Here is a 26,409-nt window from a genome sequence, read left to right as displayed (position 1 = left end):
CCCAATGAGTGTAAAAATCAACAATTTAAGCATAAATAATCCATAATAACCATGGGAAAAGTATTTAAACAAATTAAATCCAAAACCCTTAGTTTAAACCATACATAATTCATAAAAGCCATGGGAAAAACTATTAATTCAATAATGTTCAACAACCATCAATCCACATTTAAAATCATCAATAAAATAACATCAATTCAATTATAATCATAGAATTTAAATAAAATAATATTTGAGGAAGAGTAACATACCTGAGATATCAAGAATTACTAAGAGAAATCAACCCTTGAAGCTTTAGATAATCAACCTTGAGAAAACTCTAGTGTTCTTAACTTAGGGATTTAGAGAGGAAAGAGTAGTGTTTTGATTTCTATAACTATAGTACTAGGGAATATTAATTTTTTTAAATCATGGTTGAGGATTTTGGGGTGAGCAAAAGACCAAAATACCCTTAAAGAAACCAAAAAAAATTATTGAGATTCTTTGGTTGACAAAAAGGTTGACAGCCCGTTAGTTAAGTGACATCTTGTTGCCCTAGTCGTCACTTTCAAGATGGATTTTTCCATTTTTTTGTTTAGTCTGGTGATTTGAGCTAATGGTTCATCACTGAGCTGATAGCTCATTCGCTTCAGCATTACCCTTTCACAGACAGACACTTTCATGTAAAATAACCATAACTTCTTACTTCGATATCAAATTAAGGTTAAATTGGATGTGTTGGAAAGAAGAATCTAAGATATTTAATTTGGTACAAATTATGATACCTATATCTTTATATTCAAGAAGTAATGGTCATTGGAATTTGACCCAAGTTGAATCATTCACTAAAACTCAATCAATAAAAAAGTTCTTAACACGTCTTTGTGTTAGGAGATTTTTTTATATCAAATCATCTCCAAAGATTTTTCCACACTATAGAATTGATTATCACACTCAAATTGTCAGAGAATCATTGGGTTCATATTTATACATGTAGGAACAATGATTCAAATTCTAGCCTAAAAATGTGGGTTGTTATACATATATATAAACACATACATATATATATACATACACACACACATATATATAAATTATTATCTCTCTCTCTCTTTATATATATATATATATATATATTTATATGTGGTGTTGCCATATATTCCTCTCTTTCATTATTCATTCATATTGTATATGTACCCTTTTCCCTTGTATACTACTATGTATTATTCTTTTACTCCTCATTGTATATAAGCTAGTGATATATGGTATTTCACTTTAGACCCTAATTACTATTATGATAGGATAGTTTATCCTTTTTACCTCACTAGCATTATCATGTTTAGTTTCCTGGATAAGTTGCCTATAGTTTATATTCCTGCTTTACATGTTATTTATACCTGAATTATCTTTAAAGCTAAGTCGGTCGTTCCCTACTGAGTACCTTAACTTTGGTACTTACATGTAGTGACCTAATTTTTTTGATGATTTGTGTGAAATATTTATTTTAGTATGATTTGACTATTTTACCCTTTCTCATAGTTGCAGTATGGTATTTTTAGGGTATGAGGGATGTTTGGCATGGTTCCCAATGCACTTTAGCATGATTCACGTGAGATTGTGATTTTTTATGGTTTTAAGGCTTATTAGTTGACTTTGATCTTCATATTTTGTTCTCTACAACGTATAGTAAAATAAACAGCACCAACAGATTTAAAACATTAATTCTAGGTTGGTCATATGGTTGGTATGGTTTTAAGGCTTACGTATCTCATTTTGATCCTCTATTTGGAAAGTTTTAAAATAGGTCTTAGGGGTCAATTTTGTGAAAATATGTTTTTGCAAAATTTTGATATTGTCTTTGAGCTTAGAGCATCAAATTTGATAGAAAAACATAGTTAATTTGCATTTTTAAGATTTCAAATGAATCTCTAGGGGTTCGTAGAGACTTGGAATTTTCCTACTCTTCACAGTTGGTGCACCACTCTGTTGGTGCAGCCGCTATAGCACTATTTAGCTGCTTTAGCGGTAGGCACTAAAGAGCCACTTAGTAGCTTTAACAGGTGGCTACCACTTGGGCAAGGGCGCTTTAGCAGCCCTCATCCACTTTTGTGAAGGGCGCTAAAGCTGACCTTTTCTGCTTTAGTGGATTGGCACACCCAGCGGATACCATTAAAGAGATACTTGACCACTTTAGTGATGACCTCTAAGGCATCCACTTGATTGCTTTAGCGACACCTGACACCTAGGTATAAAGATATTTTTATCATTTTTTCTTCATAATTATTAAGACTTGGAGCTTGGGTGATTGAGTTTTTTGGCATTTTCTTCCTTTTATAAGCTTGGGTAAGCTTCAAAGTTTTATTTTAACTACTTTTGTTTGATCCTGTCATTTAAATCTTGTTTAAACTTCGATTCAAAGGTGGAATTTGGGAATTTTTGCCTGAAAGGCCCAAATTATCATTTCTTCGATTCAAACACCAATTTCACCCTGTTTTTGCTTGGTTTTCCTCCTATGAGTTCCTTTAATCTTGGGGAAAATAATTTTGGATGAAATTTTTTATTTTACCCCTTTTTTAAAAAATATATTATGGGGTCAATTTTGATCCCAATTCAAAGTGGGTAATATGGGTATTATTGGCTTTCATTGATGTGTAGATTCTATATTTGTGTAATTTAGCTAATTTTGGAGTCTGTGCAGTAGAGAAAGCTTGCTGATTAAGGCTTATTTGTTCTGATTTCATCATTCATAGTATGTTATGGCTTGACTTTCTTTAGAGTGGTTGGGTAGTTAATAATAATGTAAGACCATGCTACAGATATGGTTTTGTATCATGAAAAATATGTTTAGGTGATTTATGTGTCCATGTGGAGCCTATATGGATAATATTTGATAGTTTTAAGTTATTATTTGCTATGTGTAACCGTGTGGGGTCTTGTATAATGTTGTAGCCTAATATTGATATATGTATGTTTGGTTGTAGTTTTTTTGAAACCAAAAATCCTAGATTTTGGGATTTATATGTATCAGTGACATTTTTCTTGCATGTTTCACTTGTGGTTTTTGGATTATATTGGATCATGATAGGTTGGTTGATTTGTGTGGATTCTTGGCTCACATTGTTAGTATATTAGTTGGATATTATATATTCTTATTTTTATTGGTTCTAAGAAACCTTATATCATATTCATTCATGAAATATTGGGTACTACCATTGAAATACTAAAAACACTAGCTTATTTGACAGAAAATATGACATCTTTAAAAGCCCTCTACCAAAGTATATATTTAAAAGGAGTTATGGATATTTGTATTGAATATTATTTATATATGGGTTAAATAACCCCCCATGGGTCTTACCTTAAAAGTACAACTCGATAGATGTCTACGATGGTTGTGTAATGACCTCATGCATCACACTATCATTATAACCATCATCATCATTATCTTCATTGCATTCCATCTGTTATGCTTATTTTGTGATTGTATTTTTGTCCTACACTTGATATCTATCCACTTGTTCTATCTTCTTATAATTGTACTTGGTGTACATGGATATTTGTGCTTCTTTTTCCTACCTGTATTTGTTATATATGTATATGGAAGAACTATTATTAGAGATAGTGTGGGCTACCATTTAGGAAATTTTTTAGGTTAAGGTGATGTGGCCATAGTTTGTGTCTATATGCTTTATTTTCTACTTTTATTTATCGTCCTATGATACCTATTGAGTACATGTGGACTATACTCATCCCTACTATGGCCTTTCAGCGTAGATCTAGGTATGAGTCCACAATACAGATAGCTAATTCAAGTAGTATTTAGAGTATATTCAAGGTAGCGAACGTCCTATACTTCAAGAGTTGGCCTACTACCTCTTCTATCTCATGTATTATTTAGTATTTACGATAGATTTTGATCCTTTTGCTACTATTATATCCTTGACATTCGAGATGTATTTAGTATATCATACATTGTGGCAGTAGGATTTTGGATTTTGTTTGGTATGTTTGATTATATTTCCACTATTATCATATTTGTTTGGCTTGGCTTTGCTCTAGTAGCTTTATATTGGGTTTTGGTATTAATTTCCCTCGTTATATCAGTTTGGGTAATAGCTTACTGGTCAAGCCTTTCCGCAACAAGTGTCATCATGACCCCTGGTTTTTAGGTTGTGAAAAATTAATATCAGAGAAGCTAGGTTCATTGGTCTAAACATTATAAGAATAGGGTGTCTAATATAGTCTCATGAATCATTACAAAGATATCCCTATCTATCTTTGAGAGGCTGTATGATATCTTTAGGAAACTTTCCTTATTTTGTTCCTAATCATACAAATATTTTAAACCTTGTGTTCTAAGTCATATTTCACTTTTTTTTGCATAGATGCTAAGGACAAGATCCATTGAGGGTAGAGATTCAAACCCATTGTCTGAGGAGAGATCCTAGTCTAGAGGGCAAGTGGTGAGTTGTGGTTAGGCTCGACATGGAGGACAGACACTAGAATTTTCCCAATCTTGAGATAAAATTTAAAGTCTCTCCCCTGAGCCTTAGGTTGAGCATGTTGGAGTAATGGGGCCTACTCTAGTCCAGCATTATTCTTCTACCCCAGTCTTGGAGGAGTTATTGATTTGGTTGTTGACCCATTTAGAGGGTGCTCCTGTGAGTGCACCTAGTATTTCTCTAGACTCGTATTGTACCTCTGTCTATGCCAGATTCTACTTATGGTGTTCCTCCTATTTCAAGTATGGATCCTCCTATTTTACCAACATCTGCTTATGGTACTCCACAGACTTTGAGTGTGGTTCCTTCTTTAGTTTTTGTATCTACGTATGGCATTTCAAGATATTGAGTTTATCTTTCTTCTATGTTGCCTCCTTAAATGGGTTTTCAGCTAGCCAAATTTACTATGCCTCCCATTATTGTGAGTATAGTTATGACTTTTGAGGATCAAAAGAGGTTTGAGAGATTCACTCACTTGGGTCCTCTTCGATTCGGTGATGTTGTATACGGGAATGCCTATGATTTTTTGATGGATTGTTATGAGGATCTGCATAGACTTGGTTTTCTTGAGTCGCATAGGGTTGCTTATACTACTAATCAGTTGAGGGATGCAGCTAGAGAATGATGCTGGTCTCTTATTAGTTGCCGACCTTTTAGTATACCAAAGATTATTTGGGATCAGTTTACAGAGGGTTTTTTGGATAGGTTTATACTATTTAGTTTGAGAAATTAGATGAAAGATGAGTTTGATTGCATCGAATAGGGCTCCATGACTATTATGGAGAATGAGGTACATTTTCATACCTTGTCTAGATATTCCTATGAAGTATTACCACCTTTTTTTAAAAGATTTGAAAGTTTGTGAAGGGGTTAGATGTTTTTCTTCAGCTCACTATGACTCATATGGTAGTGTATAGGGCATCATTTTAGAGTATTATGGATCATGATAAGATTAAAGAATTTATTCTTTTAGTATCTCAATGAGGTGCCAAGAATGTGTGTCATTAGGGTAAGCTCAAAGTCACATTTCTTGAGGTAGAGATTCTAGAGATTTCAATGGGTATCATAGTAGACCAGTGCAGGCAACTTTGTAGAGTTGAGGTAGTGGGTCTTCTGGCTCAACAACTATGGGTGGTCATCATATCTTATCCGTACCTTCTTTTATTAAGTCAGATCCCATTTTCGATATGTGTTATGAGAGTGGACATTTGCCAAGAACTAGCCCCATTGTATTTTTAGAGCTACTCCCATATTTGCTATAAGAGGTAGACATTCTACTAGGGATGTGTATGGAAAAAGCAGTGGTGTCTATGGTGATGGTTATGGGAATACCCAGTTAGGTGGTGGACGTGGTCAGTTCTACGCCATACCTGTCAGAATAGAGGTAGAAGCCTCCGATGCTGTCATTACAAGTATCTTCCTTGTTTTTTTCAAAACTGTATCTATATTATTTGATATGGGATCGAGTTTCTCTAATGTGTCTGCATATTTTTATTTGGGTTTTGATTCTTCTTCTGAGCCTCTTTCCATGCATATTCATGTATTACCACCTAAGAGATACTTTAGTGGTAGATCGAATGTATGGATCTTATGTTGTGACTTTTGATGTGCATGAGACTTGGATAGATATGATTGTATTAGATATGGTAGATTTTGATGTCATCTTGGGTATGGATTGGGTAGCTCCTTATCGTGTTATCCTAGACTGTTATGCAAAGAACGTGACTTTAGCTTTACCGATGTGCTAAGGATATCTTAGAAGGGTGTGCTCTATATGGGTCCCAAGAGAGTTTTATCTTTCCTTCAAGATTATCATTTAGTTGAGAGGGGATGTTTGTCTTATTTGGGTCATATTTGTGATACTAGTGCTACTTTACGTCCTTCTTTAGATTCCATTTGTGTTGTTCATGAGTTCATTGATATTTTCCCTACAAATTTTCCTTGTATGCCTTTGGATCATGATATTGACTTTGCCATTGATGTTGAGCTGGGCACCAAGACTATTTCTATTCCTGCTTATTTGGATGGCCTCAACAGAGTTAAGGAATCGAAAGATCATTTACAAGAGTTATTGGATAAGGAATTTATCTGACCTAGTCTATCGCCTTAGGGTGCGCCTGTGTTGTTAGTAAAGAAAAAGGGTGTATTTATGTGTATATATATTAATTATCGGCAGTTGAACTAGGGGACGATTAAGAATAAGTATCCTCTTCCTCGTATTGATGATTTGTTTGATCAACTTCCGGGTGCTTTGGTGTTTTTGAAGATTGATTTGAGATCCATGTATCACTAGTTGAGGATTAGAGCTTTGGATATTTCGTAGACAAATTTTAGGACTCGGTACAATCATTATGAGTTCTTAGTCATGTCCTTGAGATTGACCAATGCCCCAACTGCATTCATAGAGTTAATAAAAATATTTTGACCATATCTTGACTCCTTTATTATTGTATTTATAGATGACATCTTGGTTTATTCCAAGAGTATGTTCGATCATGAGGAGCATTTGTGGATTGTGATTTTAAGATTAGGGGATGAGAAGTTGTATACTAAGTTCTTTGAATGTGAGTTTTGGCTGCAGTCTGTCTCTTTCTTAGGTCATGTGGTGACCAGGGATGGTATTATAGTTGATATGGTGAAGATTGCAGTGGCTTGTGATTGGGCTAGGCCTACTTCTTCTACCAAGATTCAGAGTTTTTTTTTGGTTTGGTGGGCTACTATCAGCATTTTGGTGAGGATTTTTCTTTTCTTCCTGCTCCATTGACCATGTTTACCCATAAGAAGATTTCCTATTAGTGGTCCAATATTTGTGAGGCGAATTTTCAAAAGATCAAGGATTTGTTGACTTTATCCCCTATCTTGACTTTGCCCAAGCAGGGCATAGGTTTTACCGTCATATGTAATATTTTTGGTATTGGGTTGGGTTCCATTTTGATGTAGGAGGGTAAGGTGATTTCTTATACTTCTCTTCAGTTGAAAACCCATGAGCGAAATTACCCTACCCATGATTTTGAGTTGTGCACATTTGATTTTGCTTTGAATTTATGGAGGCGCTACTTGTATGGAGTCTAAAGTGAGATTTTTTTGGATCGTCATGGCCTTCAATATATCTTGACCCAATGAGATCTTAATATGAGGAAGTTTCATTGTCTTGAGTGGATTAAGGATTATGACTTTACTATTCTCTATCGGGAAAGGCTAATATAGTTATAGATGCATGGAGCAGAGAGACAACTAGCATGGGTAGCTTCGTACATCTTATTACTCAGGAGAGGCCTTTGGCCTTGGAGGTTTACTCTTTGGCTAACTAGATAGTTAGAATTGATATTTTGATACCTGGGTATGTTTTGGCATTCGTGGAGGCTAGGTCTACCTTGATAGAGCAGATTCAGGCTCATCAATTTGATGATGTTGGGTTTAGAATGATTTAGGATAAGGTGCTAAGTTGTGAGACTAAGGAATCAGCCTCACTTGATTCAAACAACATTTTGAGGATTGGAGGCTGAGTTTTTGTGCCGAGAATGGGTGATTGGATTAGATTGATTTTGGAGGAGGCTCATCGTTCCAAGTATTCCATTCATTTAGGAGTGATTAAGATGTACTGTTATTTGCGGCAGCTCTACTAGTGGGGTGGTATAATAAAGGATGTAGCGGATTTTGTAGCTCATTGCTAGCAGGTAAAGGTCGAGAATTTTAGACATGGTGGTTTGCTTCAGAGGTTACCTATTCTCGAGTGGAAATAGGAACAGGTCACTATGGACTTTTTGGTCGAGTTGCCTCCTACTTCTTGTAGTTCTAATAGATTTTGTGTGATAATGGATTGATTAATCAAATCTACTCATTTCATTTTAATTCAAGATTCCTTCTGTGCTGAGATGTTGGCCCATACACCAACCTCATCCATATTTATGAGATAATCTGTCTTCACTGTGTGTAGGTGTCTATTATCTCGGATCGAGGTTTAGTGTTGATATCTCACTTTTGGAAGATATTCTAGGAGGAGTTAGGTACTCAAGTTGATCTTAGTATAATATTTCACCCCTAGATTAACGGGTAGTCGGAGAGGACTATTTATGTTTTCGAGAATATGCTCTGCACTTATGTGTTAGGCTTTAGTGGTTATTGGGAGCACCATCTAGCTTTGGCGGGGATTACGTATAATAATGGCCACCATTCCAGTATTGAGATGGGCTTCGTACGAGGCTTTGTATAGTAGGCGTTGTCGCTCTCCAGTTGGTTGGTTTGATGTTTTGAAAATTAGAGCTTGAGGTATAGACTTTCTTCATAGTCTTTGGATAGAGTTCGGGTCATTCAGGATAGACTTCGAGCGGTTTAGAGTAGGTAGAAGTGCTATGCGGATCGTAGACTTTGTTCCTTGAGATTCTGACACGACCCCAACTAAGACATTGTTTAATAGGCATCCCAAGTCCAAACAAGATCGGGGACCACTCTGTTACCAAACCCAACCTCCAAATGCGCATACCCTGAGTCGAATAAATTCCGTATATATAACAAGATAGCATTTATTACAATACCAGACTCTGGGATAGGTCTATAACTAGGACCAACCCAAGCAATTCCAACCAACTAATGCCAACCAACAACCAGAACCAAACCAATATAAAAAACCAAGTTCCTATCCATAACATAACATAAAAGGATGGAACAATCATAAATTCAGTCCAATGGTATCAGCCCCAATACCAATGCCAATACTAAGGCTGACACCAATACCAATACTGCTCATTCCAACCCATAGTAGTTCCACAAATCCTTTAACCTAAAGAACAACAATATCTAGTTGGAACATGCCCACTACTATATCCAAAATCAATATCAATAAAATAACCCAAGTATGTAAAGGGATCCATGATTTGAAATGGAGCCTTCCAGACGATGGATTCTCACCACTTTAATCCAATACTTTATCCCGAATCCGATCACTAGTAAGGGAATGTAGAATGTCCGGTTCCTGCATTGCGTGGGGATACAGCTAGCCGAAGACAAGTTAGCTGGTGAACGGTAGCTTAAAATTAGGATAAGGATAAAATAATTTCATCCAATAAAATCAAGCCAACTATATGCATACAAACCAAACATAAATATATATACATAATCATGTCGGGATAGGGAATCGGGTTTATCACTCATTTAAAATCATTAACCTGGGTATGTGTAGATTAACCATCCTAGAACCACCCACGGGCTATATGAGCCAAGTGTAACCCCCTGAACGGGCCTCGATGTGTGTAGCCGCACAAACTGGAGATACCATAAGAGTAGGGGATTCTCAAGTACCCTTTGCTCTCCATGATACATATGAACAGTGTACTTAGAGGCTTCTCATGTACCTCATAGTATCATATATGGTGCTATGACAAACCCTTATATCGACAAACATGAGTTTTTAGTGTCCGTGCTTTGGACACCCCGCCATTATTACCCAATTAAAACCTTTAACATCCTACCAAACTATTAATCCATTATTAATAACCAAGGTTATAAGTAGTGGTATCGTAATACCGACTATAGCTTTTAAGCAATGTCCTTACCCAACCATTTTATATAAAGGGATTCCAAAGTACCCATAGATTATATTATCAAGTCAACTTGGGGGAATCTCGTGTACCCAAAAGTGTTCCATTATTAAGTTGGCTTGGGGGAATCCCATGTACCCCATAAGTTGTTCATTAACATGTTTACTTGGGAGATTCCTTTATACCCCATGAGGAAGTTTAATTAACCATAACCATGACCACAATACCTTACCATTTAACCATTCCAAGCAATTTAAATCATTTAGGGTTCCATTACCCAACCATACCATGTAATAGTTCCATTAAAAGTTCAATTATATAGTAAAAGAATTATAATAGGCATTTATCAAACATGTTGGGAGCATAATGTTTTCAAAACCAAATTCAATTACGAATTTACCATTCCTATGCAACCAATTGTCCAAACCACCATTAAAGCATGTCAAAAACATAATTAAAACATAGGAAAACCATAACCAAGCATTTATTACAAAAACCCCAACATATATTTGAAAACCCCAAAATCATACAATAATCATGCCATGAAAACATTGTATAAAACATTCCTTTAGTTGGAACTAACAATGAAGAAGGAGTACATGCAATTGGTTACAAAGATAATGGGGAAAAATCACTCATACAAGCCCCAAATTGATCCTCTAGATGAATCATTTGCCTTCATTTACCCGAGAGCCTAAAAGATAATTGGAGAGAGTTTCTAAGTTTTTAAGATTAGAATAGGGTAAATGATGTCCTAATGTGATATAAGTCGTGTGGCCTTAAGGGGTTAACTGGAGAAATGTCTAGATTACCTCCAACTTAAAATGCTTAAAATTCCCATCAGATGGTAGGACTCCCCCATACCAATCGTACCTTCTATATGAGTGGCACCCACCACTCGTACCCTTGAACTCCCTTTTAAACCTAAAACTGTCCAGCATACGACTTACCCAAACCATGTCGTACCTAACCATATGACCAGCACCCCCAAACCATGTCCTTGGTAGAATAGAATGAAATAAAGTTTGAACGTTATCTACCATATGAGTCAATGGTATGACTCGTACCCTATCTTACAGCTTATGGTGAGCCACTCATATTCAGATCCAAGTTAAGTTACCAAATCTCAGATTATGTGAAAGAAAACCAAACCATATGACCCGTCACCAACCATATGACTTTACCCATCCAAGTCTTACCCATTCAAGAAGACAATCCAGCCCATCAACCAACACTGGTTAGCATATGACCAACAGCATACCAAGTATACCCCATCATACGACTGGTACCCAAAAGTTGTATGATGTCTAGAATCCCTAAATCCAGGAAATTTTCTAAGGGTTCAAACACAGGGAGTTTCAGTCTCTCTTACTATGATCATTCATCCCCGAATAACAAAAAAAGGTAGGCCAAACACAAGCACGATTCATTTGCATTATCAAACAATAATCCAACCTTTATCAAAGTTAAAAAACAAAGATGTGATCAAGAACACATACCTTCTACATAAATATCCATCACAGAAAAAAATATAGGTATTTGGAATTCATGTCCTCTTTCGCTTCCCATGTAGTCTCTTCAACGTTGTGGTTATTCCATAGAACCTGAATCAAGGCCACATCCTTGGTCTGTAATCGACGAACCTGCCGATCTAATATCTTAATTAGGTCCTCTTCATAAAATAGAGAATTTAACATACCTAATCCTTCCAAAGGAACCATCGAAGAAGGATCACAATAAACTTTCTCAACATAGAGACATAAAATAACGGATGAATGGAGATCAAACTAGAAGGCAACTCCAATTCATCAGCCACATTACTAACCCTCTACAAAACTACATACGAACCAATATACTGAGAATTGAGCTTTCTCTTTTTACCAAAATACATCACTCCCTTCATAGGAGATACCTTTAGGAATACCCTATCCCAAAACTCAAACTCTAAGTCTCTATGCCTTATATTCATATAGGACTTTTGGTGACTTTACGCAGCCTTAAAACTCTTCCAAATCATATTCACCTTTTCCATAGCCTGATAAACCAAATCTAGACTGAACATATCCATCTCCCCAAGCTCAAACCACCCAATAACAGATCTATACCTCTACCATACAATTCCTCAAAAGGGGTCATCCCAATGCTAGAGTGATAGCTATTGTTGTAAGAAAACTCTACCAAAGGTAAATGTTTAACCCAATTGCCAACATAATCAGTCACACATGCTTGGAGAAAGTACTCTAATGTCTGAATAGTCCTCTCTTCTTGCCTATCCATCTGCGGGTGGAAAATAGTACTCAAACTAACCTTAGTACCCAAACCCTTCTGAAGTAACCGCCAAAATTGAGATGAAAACTACGTACCATGATCAAAGATAATAGAAACTGGTACCCTATGCATCTTTACAATCTCATGAAGATACAACCGTGCATAATCCTCAGCTAAAAAATTAGTCTACACCAGCAAGAAGTGAGCGGACTTTGTCATCCTATCCACGATAACCCAAACTGATTCAAATTAGCTCTGAGACTGAGGAAGATAAGTAAAAAGTCCATATTGATTACCTTCTATTTCTATTCTGGCAAATCAATCTCCTAATACAACCCTCCTGGCCTTAAGAATTAACTTGTTAGCACACTATATACTTGGCCACAAAATCATCTACATTCCTTTTCATACCATTCCACTAATATATCTCCTTAAGATCAGTATATATTTTCATCTAACTGGGATGAACAGCATAGCATAATTCATGCATCTCAGCAAAAATCCTTTGTCAAAACCCATCGATGTCAGGAGCACATAACCTCCCTTAGTACCTCAAGGTACCATCACCACTAATCTTAAATACCATCACTCTTTTCCCATCAATATCACTCTTTATTTTCACTAAGATAGGATCTAGCATTTGCTTCTCCATGATTTCTACACCAAGAGATGACCAAACCACTTCCTGTACCATTACACCACCTTTATTGGAGTCCGAGAGATGAACTATAATATTAACCAATGGTGAATATCCTTCACTAATCCCCACTTCTCCTTATCCACAGGAGATAAACTTCCTATGGATAACCTGCTAAGAGCATCAGCAACTACGTTAGCTTTACCTGTGTGGTAGTGAAAACTCATATCATAGTCCTTGAAAAGCTCTAACCATCTTCTCTTACTGAGATTTAGCTCATTCTGAGTGAAGCCTATGTACCCCACAAGTTGTTCATTAACTTATTTACTTGGGGGATTCCCTTGTACCTTACAAGGATGTTTAATTAACCATAACCATAACCACCATACCTTACCATTTAACCATTTCAAATAATTTAAACCTTCTATGACATTTAGGGTTCCATTACCCAACCATACCATGCAATAGTTCCATTAAAAGTCCAATAATATAGTAAAAGCATTATCATAGATATTATATCAAACATGATGGGGGGCATAGTGTTTCCAAAAGCAAATCCAATTACCAATTTACCATTCCCATGTAACCAATTGTCCAAACTTAAAGCATGTAAATAATATAATTAAAACATAGGAAAAGCATAACCAAGCATTTAATACCAAAACCTCATTATATATTTGAAAACCCCAAAATCATATAATAATTATGCCATGAAAACATTGTATAAAAAATTCCTTAACTTGGAAATAATAATAAAGTAAGATTAAATGTCTTATATTATGAAGATAATAGAGAGAAATCACTCGTAAAAGCCCTAAATAGATCCTCTAGATGAAACCCTAGTCTTCCTTCACCCCAGAGCCTTAAAGAGAATCGGAAAGAGTTTCTAAGTGTTTAAGATTAGAATAATAAGGTAAATGATGTCCCAATAGTGATATGAGTCATGGGGCCATAAGGGGTTAAGTGGGTAAATGTCCAGATTACCTGCAACTTAAATTGCTTAAAATTCCCATCAGATGGTATGACTTCCCCATACAAGTCGTACCCTTTCATACAAGTGGTACCCACTACTCGTACCCTTAGCCTCTAACTTGGACCCAACAATATCTAGCATATAACTTACCCAAACCAATTCTTATCCAACTATATAACCAATACCCCCAAATCGTATCCCTGGCAGAATTGAACAAAACAAAGTTTGAACACTGTCTACCATATGAGTTAATGGTATGACTTATGCCCTATCTTATGGATCATGGTGACCCACTCGTACTCAGATGTAATTTAAGTTACTAAGTTTTAGATTAAGTAAATAAAAACCAAACCATACGACCCATCACCAACTATATTACTTATACCTACCGAAGTCATACCCATTCTAGAAGCCAATGCAACCCACCATCCAATACTAGTTAGCATATGACTGAAATCATACCAACCGTACCCCATCATATGATTGGAACCCATAAGTCATATAATATCTAGAATCTAGAAATCCAAGAAATTTTCTAAAGGTCCAAACCACGGGGGGTTTAAGATTCATTGTTAGTGATCATGTCTTCCTTCGTGTGTTGCCCATAAAAGGCATGATGAGGTTTGGGAGGAGTAAAAAGGGAAGCCCTAGGTATAGTGGACCTTTTATATCTTTTGTACTATTGGGGATGTGGCTTATAAGTTACCATTACCTTTAGATTTATCAGATGTTCATCCATATTTTAATGTTTTGCTGCTTTACATTCTAGATGGGTCTCATGTCATTTGTTGGGATTCAGTCTAGTTAGATGAGCGATTGTCTTTTGTTAAGGATCCGGTCTCCACTCTGGCCAACGATGTTAGATGGTTGTGTTCTAGCATTAATCTTGCGGTTAAGGTCCAGTGGAGGCATCGACCTCTAGATAAGTCTACTTGAGAGGTTGAGTTTGATACGCATAGTAGTTATCCCTAGCTTCTCGCTAATTCAAGTATTTTTACTGCCCTTAGTTCGAGGACTAATAAGATTATTAGAGGTGGATGATGTAATAACCTAATTTTTTTGATAATTTATGTGAAATATTTATCTCTATATGATTTTATTATTTTACCCCATCCTATGGTTGCGTTGTGGTGTTTTTTGAGTGTGCGGGATGTTTGACCTGATTCCTATTGTATTTTAGCATGATTTAAGCAAGATTATAATTTTTGGTGGTCCTAAAGGCTTATTAGTTGACTTTTGTCAACATATTATGATTTGTGCATCGTAGGTTAAAACAGAATATACAAGCAGATTCGGAATATCGATTTAGGTTAGTAACATAGTTAATGTAGTTTTATGGGTTTTATATATCATTTTGACACTGTTCAAAAAGTTGTAAAAATTATTCTCGGGGGTCAATTCTATGTAAGCAATATTTTTTTGAAATTTTCATATCGCCTTTGACCGCAGAGCATCAAATTTGATTATGTAGCATAGATTTTTGCATTCTTAAGATTCTTGATGAATCTTAGGGGTCTGCGGAGACTTGAAATTTTACCTGTCCCCATAGCTAGTACAACCTCTAAAGTGTCACCTAGCAACTTTGGCAGCCGACTACCAGCTAGTCAGGGTGCTTTAGCAGCCCTCGTCTGCATTAGTGGAGAGAGATAAAATGTTACTTGTTTGCTTTAGTAGAATGGTACGCTAAGCAGGTTTGCAAAAGTGGTACTTGACCGCTTTAGCGTCACCTGACACCTGGTTATAAATAATTCTTTTCTAAATTATTCTACATCATCTTTTAAACTTGGAGCTCGAGGATCGAGTTTTTAGACATTTTCTTCCATTACTAAACTTGGGTAAGCTCCAAACTCCTATTTCAACTACTTTTCTTCGATTTCATTATTTAAATGTTTGTTCAAACTCAAATTTAAAGGTGGAATTTGGGGATTTTTTCTCGGAGGGCCTAAATTATCATTTCTTTGATTCAAGCCTAATTTCATCCCATTTTCACTTGAGTTTCCTCTGATGAGTTACTTTAATCTTAGGAAAAACATGTTTGGACAAAAATTCTAATTTTACCCTTCTTTTTCAAAAACCTATTTTAAGTGTTCATTTTTACCCTAATTCAGAAGTGGGCAATATGGATATTATTGTCTTTCTTTTAATGTGTAGATTCTATATTTTTGTTTTTTAGCTAATTTTTGGGTTCATGCATAAGGTGAAAGCTTAGTGATAAAGGCTTATTTATTTTAGTTTCAGCGTTTGAGGTAGGTTATAGCTTAACTTTCTTCAGACTTAATTGGGTAGCATTCTATGGGTATGGGGTTATATCATACAAAAATGTTTAGGTGATTTATATGCTGATACGGAGGCCTATGTTGTTAATATTTGGTGGTTTTGAGAAATGATTTGCTATGTGTAACTGTGTGGGGTCTTATATAATGTTTTAACCTAGTATTGGTATATGTATGTTTTGTTGCATTTTTTTAGTAGGGAAAGCCTAGATTTTTGGATTTATGTGGTATTGATGTCATTTTTCTTGCATGATTCACTTAATGGTTTTTGAATTACATTAGATTATGGATGGTTGGTTGATTTGAGTGAATTCTTATCTCACATGGTTGGTATATTGGTTGGATATTGGATATTCTCATTTTTGTTGCTTGTGAGAATTACATCCTCATATCATATTTATTCATGATACATTGGTATCACCATGGAAATTCTGAAAACAGTGGCTTTTTCTAATAAAAAATATGACATGTTTAAAAACCCATAATCGATGTTTGTGCCAGAGAGGAGTTATGGATATTGGTATTAGATATTGGTTATATATGGTTTGATGAACCCTCCATGGGTTCTACCTCGGGAGCAAAACTCTGTAGGTAGATATAGAGGTTGTGCGATGGCCTCATGCATCACATCATTATCATCATCATCATCATCATTATCTTCATTGCATTCCATATGTTGTTCTTATTCTGTGATTGTATTTCTATCCTTAACATGATATATGTCCACTTGTTCTATCTCCTTATACTTATACTTGGTGTACATGTATATTTATGATTTTTTTTCCTTACCTGTATTTGTTTTATGTGTACATTGTAGAACTGTTAGCGGAGATTATGTGGGATATCATTTGGAACATTTTCTGATTGTAGGTGACGTGCCCATATTTGTGTTTATATGCTTTATTTTATACTTTACTTAGTCGGCCTATGATACCAACTGAGTATAAGTGAGTCATACTCATCCTTACCGCACTATTTTGATGTAGCTGCAGGTATGAGTACACCACACAAATAGCTAATTCAAGTGGCATTTGGAGTGTATTTGAGGTAGCGGACGTCCTATGCTTTAGGAGTTGGCCTACTACCTCTTCCTGTCTATCTCATGTCTTTAGTTTTCACAAATAGATTTTGATCCTTTCTGGACTATTATTGTATCTTTGACATTCAAGATATATTTAGTAGTTCTTACACAGTGACGCCACATTTTGGATTTAGTTTGGTATCTTTAATTATTTTTTTGCAAATATCATTTTTGCATGGCTTGGCTTTGCTCTAGAAGACTTATCTTGGGTTTTGGTATTAATTTCCTTTGTTATATTAGTTTGGATGATAGGCTTACTTATCAAGTATTGCCATAACAACTGTCATAGTATGAGTTCTTGCTATTTCTAAGTCATAATACCACACTACATTTCTGCAGCCTACAGACCATAGTATGAGTTCTAGCCATCGTTATGTGCATCATACAAAATAGTTATGGATCAGACCTTTAGAGTAAGCTCTTCGTATTCAGAGTGTTACTACTCCCCCTTTTATGGATTAGTCTTATCTCTACATTGTATTCAGAGACAGATTGTACTTATATTTACTCTTTATTTCACTTTGTACTCTCATTATATTTAAAACTCTTGTACTGATTCACCAGGTTTTGGGACAACTTTATATGTATTAGTATTTTGTCATAATTATTCTATTATTTTCTTCTTTTTCTCCTAATAGTCCATTACTAGTTGTTCTGGCTATAGGTTGGATTATTTATTGGTCAATTATAGTGCCATCATGACCCAAAAAATTGAGTCATGACAAGTAATCTATACATGTTAAATGTGACTTTTGTATGGCATTAATATCAATGTCTGGTCTTGTTGCTTCAACTTAATAGTGTATTATTATTTGATTCAATAATTATGGTATTGGCCTTGAGTAGGTTGATTAAATATTTTGGTGACTGGCCATGTGTTTTCATGGGTTCCTTCGCATTTTGTGCTCTCGGGGTTTATTTTTTATTTTGTGGTACAATTATTGACTTGTGATATCCTTGACACATTCGGGTTAACTGAGTATATTCAGAACTTCTAGCATGATTGGCTCAATTTTTGGGTATAGAGGAAGTTCAAAATAAAATATCCCAGCTTCAATGGGAAATTTGGCTTTAGATGCTTGTGATGTGACCTTGCGAGTCAGAATGTAAAGAGATTTTGGTTCTATAGTGATACTGGGTAGTTTTGTAAAGTTTGACTCTAATTGATAGGGCTTGCATGAGGTTTATGGTGATATTTTTGATTGCTTCTAAATTTTTGGGTAGCTTCCTTTTCATTACGTTTGAAGACGAATGTGTGTTTTAGTGGTCGATAATGTAACAACCCTTATGGTGATTTTTTTTTTTTCTATATTTTAACCATTTCATCCCTTCTCATATTTGCTAATGTCATTTGAGTTATTGTGATGGTTGACATGGTCCCCGGTGCATGAGAGATTGACTTATGTGAGTTTGTGACTTTTAGTAGCCATTAAAGTTGTATAGTTGACTTTGGTCAACATTCTGTGATTCGAGCATCGGATGAGAGTTTTATTAGTTTATTAGATTTTGGATTAGTAGCGTAGTTAGTTGGTCATGAGATTCTATATTTTATTTTGAGTGTTTAGATGGAAACTAGTTAAAATTGCCTAAATGGGGTCCCTGGGGGTTAATTTATTGTAAATGACCTTTTTTCATAAATCTGATGATTTTATTGAGTTTGATATCTTATTCCCAAGCATTACCATATTTGGTTACTATTCAGGAGGTTTCTAATGACTTTTGTATGAGATTTTATACATTTTGGGTGATTTGACCCTATTTAAATTAAATAAGTCGACAAAAAGGTTCATTATTAGTTTTAGAGATTGAAAAAATCTTTTAAAATTTTGAAAATATCATGCATGAATTATAGGATTGCTCTAAAAAGTTTGGTATAATTTTGATATGTTGATATTGAGTTTTTATTGTAGAACATAAAATAATTCTTTAACAAGAAAAAAATATCAGACTGAGAAAACATGCATGAAATTGAGTTGTGACTGAAAAAGTAGATTCGTATAGTTATTTAGAAATTGAGGAAAAGAAATTGATGCATTTGACTGTCGTGTGAGGAATTTTTGTCTTTGTAGTAAAATAAAAGTTGTTGATGTAAAAGGTTGATGGCGCACAACTTTAGCGAAAGAAAAATAGACTATTAGGGGCAGAAGATGGGCTTTATCGATGGAAATCACACTTGAACATATTATAAATTTCAGACTTCATCCTTTCACTAAAAGTTGACTTTTCGAAGCTTGAAAGATCTATTTTAAGCTATTCTCAATGAATTTTTCTTGTATAACTATTAGGTATGTTATTCGACCTTCATTTTGTTCAATTTTTCAAGATTATCCACTTCATTTTTGTAATTTTGATATATAAAGTTGAGTTTTGAAATTCAAAGTTATGAACAAAATTTCTTAATTTAAAGTTCAATGTGGAAGGTTTGTCATTGATTTTTGTGATTTAAGATCCTTGTATCATGGGTAAATGAATTTTTATAATAGTTTTCCAAAAATTTCTCATTTTGATTTGCATTTGATAATGAATTTTGGGGGTTTGATTTGGTAAAGTACAAAATTAATTATTTTGATTTCAAGTCTGATTACAACTAGATTTTTCTTCTGTTTTCAGATTTAGAACCCTAAAATTATGAAAAATATGATGCGTAAGTGAAATCCTAATTTTGCCCTCGTTTGGAACTAATTTTCAAAGTGATTTTTAGCTCAGAAACAAATTATATTTATATGAGTATCAATGGAAGTTTTTTGACTTGTAGATGTCATATTTGATTAGATTGAACATGTTCAGTGATGATTTGAGGGAATAAAGCTTTCAGTTGATGCTTCGGACTGTGTTTAAGCCTATATATCTTCTTTTAAAGGCAAGTTGAGATGTATCTTGACTTTATCTAAGGTGTCTATGTGTTGTATATATGCTTTATGCTTGTGTTTTATAAATTGTTTTGGATTGAGGATCCCCCATATGTGAAATGGCGAGCATCTCGACTAGTGCCAAAGTCATTTGATGGCTTTTTAGACTAAAGTTGACTTCCAATGTCACAAAGATGGCCTGAAATCATCTCCCCAACCAAGTACAATCAAAATTATCCTTGAAATACTAATTGGGGAAGTTTTAGATGGTACAAGTACACATGAGAATTGGACAAATAAGCTCACCACACACTGCATGCAAAATTTTCCGAGGAGGCTCAATTGCCCCTTCCACTAGAGACAAAATAGAGTATCTCCCAACTTTTACAAGCCAAAAATTTAGGAGTCACGAAAAGAGAAAAAGTGTCGATACAAGATTTCTCACTTTAGTTCCCTCAAATTCTCAACAAAACTTTTTGGACAAAAGGGGGTGTTTGCTTTGCATTTTCACCACACATAATTTACTATGGTACCAACATAAGCTTTCATCTCACATTTTGGCTTTTATATGGGCAAACCAAATGGTTACTCAGACTTCACCATAGATATAAGTGTGATCCCTTGCATTTACGAACTCAATGCCAAGGGTACTCAGACTTCCCCTACATCCACGACTCAAACCCCAATCACGATGATTTTCCCTTAAGAATGTCGTCACTCAATCAATCATAGAGAAATGCTTGATGGATATCATCACAAAGAAAATAAGGATAACTCAAAATTCTAACAATGAAACATAATAACTAATGCATTCAAATGTGGGCACCATAAGAATGTGCAAATATTACAACCTAGAAGAACATAAAAACATCCAGAAATATCAATAATATAGGCCTAAACCAAATGAATTCGAAGACAGGCACCCCTAACTAAGCAGCTAGAAGTGTCCTCACTACAATAACAACAAATCATAATAAGAGATAATGGTGCTTTCTCAAACCAGATTAAGAACTGCTCTTCTCTGTAGACTCTGTATCATCATCCGCATCCTCAAGACCAGACTACTCAGCTGGAGCCTCCTCGTTACTCTTCACTCTAGATAAAGTGAATCTATCATGGGGTTTTAGAACCTTTCATGGGCCTTTTACCCCTTCCACATCCTGCTAAAGAACTTATCTATCTTCTTCTTCCTTTTTACCATCTTCTCATGAGTAATCCAGAGATCTCGATGTGACTTTACCAAGGATGAGTAGGCTTTTTCAAGCTTAGCAATGGTAGCTCCCTGTATATTTTGGTCCTCCCAATACATCCCATAATCAGATCAGGATATCTATGAATGGTGGGCGGTTGAGGGCTCTCCCGACTCCTGGGAAAACCTGACACAAGCTCCCTGATGGATACAATAACAACTCCAATAGCCTCGATGGTGGATGGCCTACAAGACTCAGGTTCCTCACATGTCGGCTTTCCCAAATTGATCTTCCTCTTTTTCCGCTTTCCTAGTGCGCTCTCTCCTTGAATTTTCAAAGGATAGATGGAAGTTCCAGGGTATATCCAAGTATCTCTAGAGTATTCCTCAACCCCATCTCTCTTAAAAAGCTCAGTAATCAGAGAGGGAAAGAAGAGATGTGTCCCACCCTAGTTCTTGAATAATTTCATATCAGAAAACATGAGCTGACAAATATTATAAGAAATGTCATCTAGAAAGAAAGAAACCATTCGAGCATGTAAATCTGGGACTGTTGTCATATTGGTGCAAAGGGATACTCAACTTCATATGATGTTCAACCAAATTTGAGCCTCGGAAGCAAAGTCATTCATGTCGATATTACTCTTAGTTACCAACCATGAGACTTTTTTCTGGGGCAAAGTCTTTCAACCAACCAACTTCCTGGTTCACACCCTTTTTGTTCAAACTCACCCATGTCTATATTTGGGAGACCATAGATATTATTAACTCACTTCGCCCAAAGTCTACCACTTTTCCCCTGATATTTATAGTCATATTGGATGGATCCGAGAAAGACACTATGCTAAGTTGACATAGAATTCACAGACCCATTTCTCATTAGCCTTGTAAGGATCTGGGTTGAAAAACTGCCACCTCATGGCCACAAGCTTGTCATAAAATGCCAGCATCTTTTTCAGCATATCCTCCAAGCATATTTCTCTATCCGGGAGCATTTTTATCATCGAAAGATCACCATAGTAGTGAGTGTGACACTTGGGCTCCATGAATAAAATGTGGCCGTATTTCTCCATGAGATTCTCCTAAAAAACAACAGACAACATAACAACGTCAATCATTGACATATTCTTGCACAAACTAGGTTATGTTGTCCACTAAAGCTCATTGGATGGTTACTTCATGGTGTTTGTACTAAAATTTGAAGTGCAGAATTTTTGCCAGAGGCAAAAAATCAGCCTCGATTACCGTGATCGTGGTCTATAGAGCCGCAATCGTATTATCACAATTGCAGAATCTGAGTCCAGTTTCAAACCCATTTTTCAATGTCCAAAAATTCAAATTTAAAACTCAAAACATGTTCTACAACAAGTATTTACATTAAAAGCGTTGAACAAGACCACAAGGTACTCGATTAAATCCCTAGAATACAAAACGAATTTGTGGAAACTCATTCGGGAAACCTATCGAGCACTTGGTACTCACTCTTTATTTTTCTCAATTTCACACACCATTTGGGTACTCAAGACTTCCGTACTCATGTGCACACCATAGTCTAGCAGCTAAACACCATACAAGTACAATATATGAAGCATTTAAACATGAAAGACATAATTCCAGGCCTTCCCTTTAATATGCATCTAAGGCCTGTTTTCCATAATTAAGGCATAAATTCAAGGAACCTACCAAATAAGTGATGAAAGAAGAATGTAAAAATCTTATTGGAGTGCTCACAATTTGGCCAGAACTGGGTCCAATTAGAGAGAAAAGTTAAGAATGGAGTGTTAAGAGGAAGTGAGAGTTTCGAGTATTTATAAAGACGATGAGAACGAGATCGCAATTAAATTTTGTACAATCTCAGACACGTGGGGTTCCACAATTACGGCCAATGGCCCACGATTATGGCAACTGGGGGCATTTCTGCTCCCTTGTTTTCTCATGTTTAGCTCATTTCACAATTTGACAGATTTTCCCCTGTTCAGTTTAGCATGCAAAATTTTCACACTTTCCCCATTCTCAGTCTCATCCAACACACTCTATAGAGCCATAAAGGCATGGGTTATTTATTTGAGAAAACTAAAATCTACTCCACAAAAGTTAAAGCAAAGGATACAAGTGACTGTTGTGGCATTTGTGTGTTGCCTCCCACATAGCTCCTTAGTTTACGTCATGGAACAACATCTTCCTTCTTTTTGAAGTTGGCTCCTTAAGGGTCCCCTCATTCACTCCTTCTATTTCAACATCAATCACTGATATCACTTAAAGTTCCACTGGTTGTTTCTTTATTTTACATGCTCAAAAAGCGACCTTATCATCATGAACTCTAAACCTTATTTCACCCAACTCTAAATCAACAATGGATTTTTCGGTGGCTAAGAAAGGTCGAGCAGGAATGATGGGAACCTATTGGTCCATTTTATAATCTAAAACCACAAAGTCCTCCGGAAGTACAATTTTTTCCACTTTGACTAGAACATCAAACAAAATCTCGATCAGCCTCTTGATAGACCAATCCGCTATTAAAAGTCTCATAGATGTTGGAGTTAGGGTGTCCAATTTGAGGTTTTTGTAAATGAAAAGAATCATGAGGTTAATACTCTCACCAAGGTCACTAGAGATTTCGCAAACATATGCATTCTAATGGTGCAAGGGATGGTAAAAACTCTGGGGTCTGATTTCTTTTCCATAATTTTGCTACTCATGATAGCACTAAAACCATGGGTGACTTCGATCGGGTCACCTTCGATGATTTTTTTTTGACATCAACTTCTTCATGAGCTTAGAATATCCCGAGATCCCTTGGATTTCTTCAAACAATGGGATATTGATAGAGAGTTTACTAAGATTGGCCATGAATTTCTCGAGTTCATCTCCCTCCTCTTTTCTTTAAAGCCTTTGAGAAAATAAGAGAGGGACTTGTATTATAGGCATCACATCACTTTGTGGTTTCTAATTTTCCTCTACTTCTTCATAAACTTCCACCAGTTCTGTTTCATCTTCTTTCTCCTGAGATTGTGGTGGCACTTCTTTAGACTTAACCTTGGGCATCTTTTTACCCGAATCTTCTTTTAAGTGATTGACAAGGGTCTTCCCATTCTAGTGACTATTGCTAAAACTTGAACTTTATTTTTTGGGTTTACAATAGTGTCACTAGGAAGACCAACCTTTTAGCCTAGCATTAAATTGGGTGGAAATTTACCCAACTTGAGTCTCCTATTGCTTAATGGAGGAGGAGGAGGACATCATAGTTTGATTAATTTGCAAAAACTCACTTTTTATTTCACGAACCACTTTGTCTATTCCTTCCACTCTCATCAAAATCCTTTCCTAGAAATCTTTGGTTTTATAGTTATTGGGGTCGATGGTGCTACTATCTTTATTCTTTGCCCGATCATGTGGAAGCACATACCGATCATAATCACAATCTCTATTCCTCCAATTATGGTCACATTCACAGTCAATCCACCCTTGATTCCCACCTTTCCTTTGATAAGCGGGGCAGGAACCCCCCGAATACTTTTCCAAGTATTGAATCTCCTCATCGATCTTTTTAGTCTCTTCTTCATCCTCATAGGCTTTTGATACCATGGCATTTACCGCTTTTGTGAATGCACCCATCACATGTTTTGTTAAAACCTCTAGTTGTGTCATCATCTTAGCCATATTCTCCTCTCTTTCTTTATCTCATTTCCATTGTTCCTTTTCAACCAAGGATGTAGTGGGAGAACTCTTAGGAACCTCGGAATCTCGGGTATACTACCCTCAGTTTTGCTTGGTATCCTTCCCAAGCAAGTTCATCACCGCTTGATAATGCAACTTCATAAGAGATCCTCCCACCGTATTATCCATTATGGTTTTATTGAGTGGATCAAGGGCTTGGTAGAAGATATCGATAAGAATATTCTCTGGGACCTCGTGGTTTGGACATTGCGTTAGTTTTCCATTGAATCTTTTCCACACATCATAAAAGGGTTGTACACTCAATTGCATAAAGTTGATGATCTAATCCCTCAATTGGAGCATTTTAGACAATGGGAAATACCAGTCAAGGAAGGTCGTAGTGAGTTCATCCCATGAAGTGATAGAACCGGTCAAAAGATAATAGAACCATAATACCACCTTGCCCATTAGAGAGAATGGAAAAAGGAAAAGACGAATTGACTTTTGGGTTATGTGTGCAATATCAAATGGTGCACACACCTCAAAAAAATTCTTCAAAGGAAGGTTGGGGTCCATATAATCTTGCCCCCAAAAAAGTTCCTTCATTTGTTACATGTGCAACATGACACTCAAGACATACAAGACACCATTCCCATGAGCAGATGGGATACGGATGGCACTTGAATGACCAACGTCATTGAGTCGCCCCTCATTATTGAGAGGGCCGTCAAAAGACCCGACTTGACTATCATTTTTTATCATGGTTCCGTTTATGCTATGTCGATCACCTAAAGGAAATAAAAACAACATCCAAAATAAATACACACTATTACGGGTATACCTAAGTAGGAATCAACACCGCACAAGTGAAAACTAAATTTCACTCCCCGACAACAATTCCATTTTGATAACGCTCACTTATACCATGTAACGTGGTAGAGGATGGTTGTTGTCAATATCCTAACTCTCGTTGAGGTTGAATCCACAAGGAGTGAAAATTAGATTTCTAGTCTTATAGGTATTAAGTCTTACTAAGAAAACACCCAAAGTGTAAATAAATTAAAGAGCATGATTAAAATTGGGGGGGAGGGGGGATAGATAATGTTTGTCACTGGTAACTTGATTCCACACACTACGCAACAATTGTAATTTAAATTTGATATTGAGAGAATCTTAGGACTATGTCTACCTAAGGGGAAATTAGGTGTGGGTATGTGAAGATTTGATGCACATGGTAGTAAGTTAACAATATGGTAGTCTAGGTCTAGGACCCTTGAGGCTAATTTCTCAATAAAACCTCAAGAATTTCACCCGTTGAACCTTTCGGATACCTAACAAGTGTAATAATTATATTTACCTATTACCTCAATAGGGTATCCCTATTTCTAGGATGATACCCGAGGTATAATCAACCACAAAATCACCCTTACGTCTAAGATAGTGAAAGTTAGCCAACTACACCCA

Source organism: Capsicum annuum, chromosome 5 (assembly GCF_002878395.1).
Source record: "Capsicum annuum cultivar UCD-10X-F1 chromosome 5, UCD10Xv1.1, whole genome shotgun sequence".
NCBI lineage: Eukaryota > Viridiplantae > Streptophyta > Magnoliopsida > Solanales > Solanaceae > Capsicum > Capsicum annuum.
Note: the sequence above shows the minus strand (reverse complement) of the source record.